Here is a 1,493-nt window from a genome sequence, read left to right as displayed (position 1 = left end):
GTGGATTCCTCCTTGGGTGTCGTCTTTATCAATTAATTTCCTTCAAGTCTTTTTCCAAATTTTATCTTTGCTTTAGTTTAATTAGTTAATCAGTTTAGTTAATTAGTTTAATAAACAACCCCTCTTTATTTCTAGGTTAAATAATAAAAAGATAGTTATTACTAGTACTTTTGGTTCCCTTGGGTACGATATCCCAGTCTTGCCATTACTATACTATTGTTTGATAGGTGCACTTGCCTTTTCGTTGTGATAATAGTTAGTCTAGATTTGATTTTCATTATAAATATTTATTACTTGTTACGAATCACATGATCAAGTTTTTGGCGCCATTGTCGGGGAACTAAAATATTAGGAACACTCAATTTTTATTACTTTAGCCATTTATTTTTCTTGAAATTTAATTTAATTTTATTATTACTAATTAATTTTTTTTTCTTTCTGTTAGCAGGTTTTCCTAGTTTATGACTAGAAGAAACCCGTCGGGACCATTACTTTTAGATGAAGAAATCAATCGCACAGTTTGTAGATACCAAAGAGAAATAAGGCAAAGCTTAAGATACACAGAGAACGAGCAAGAAGACGATACTCAACCTCCAACCGACGAGATGGCTGAAAACTAAGGCTATCAGCTTCCTCCTGCAATTGCAGCTAATCAAAATCCTGCTCCACGTACTATGTATGACTATGCTAAACCTTCTTTAACAGGAACTGAATCTAGTATAGTTAGACCTGTTATGACTGCAAATAATTTCAAACTGAAACCTACTACAATTTTGATGATATAGCAGTTTGTTCAGTTTGATGGTTTGCAGGATGAGGATCCCAACACTCACTTGGCAAATTTTCTGGAGTTTTACGACACTTTCAAAATTGATGGCGTTTCTGATGATGCCATTCGCCTTCGGTTGTTCCCTTTCTCACTGAGAAACAAAGCTAAATAGTGGTTGAACTCATTACCACGTGGGTCCATCACTACTTGGGAACAAATGACCGAAAAATTTCTACTAAAATATTTTTCGCCGGCTAAAACGACTAAGTTACATAATGATATTTCTTCTTTTGTGCAGATGGACTTAGAAACACTTTACGATGCATGGGATAGATACAAGGATCTATTGCGAAGGTGCCCTCACCATAGGTTACCTCTATGGCTGCAAGTTCAAACGTTTTACAATAGGGTGAATCCCTCAACATGACAGATGATTGACGCAGCTGCTGGAGGAACCATCAACAACAAAACACCTGAAGAGGCTTATGAATTTATTAAAGAAATGTCACTGAATAATTATCAGTGGCAAGTCATGAGGACTAAGCCAACAAAAATGACTGGCGTATATAATGTCGACTCAGTTACTATGCTGTCAAATCAGGTAGAACTTCTCAATAAAAAGATTGATGGTTTGCTTGTTTCTACGTAGGTACATCCAGTAATGAGGTGTGTCTCAAGTGGAGGAGGTGTGCATACAAAATATCAATCCTTCAATCCTACAACC

At 35.9% G+C, this 1,493-nt stretch overlaps 1 non-coding gene across 1 annotated transcript; it reads right to left on the bottom strand.

Annotated features, from left to right (window-relative positions):
- Nucleotides 1-1,034: 1,034 nt before the first annotated feature.
- Nucleotides 1,035-1,141, bottom strand: LOC128287187 (small nucleolar RNA R71). Its single transcript, XR_008277883.1, has one exon. It is a non-coding gene; the product is annotated as a small nucleolar RNA R71 (small nucleolar RNA).
- Nucleotides 1,142-1,493: the final 352 nt, after the last annotated feature.

This window comes from Gossypium arboreum, chromosome 13, assembly GCF_025698485.1.
Source record: "Gossypium arboreum isolate Shixiya-1 chromosome 13, ASM2569848v2, whole genome shotgun sequence".
Lineage (NCBI taxonomy): Eukaryota > Viridiplantae > Streptophyta > Magnoliopsida > Malvales > Malvaceae > Gossypium > Gossypium arboreum.
Note: the sequence above shows the minus strand (reverse complement) of the source record. Positions and strands in the feature narration are given on the sequence as shown.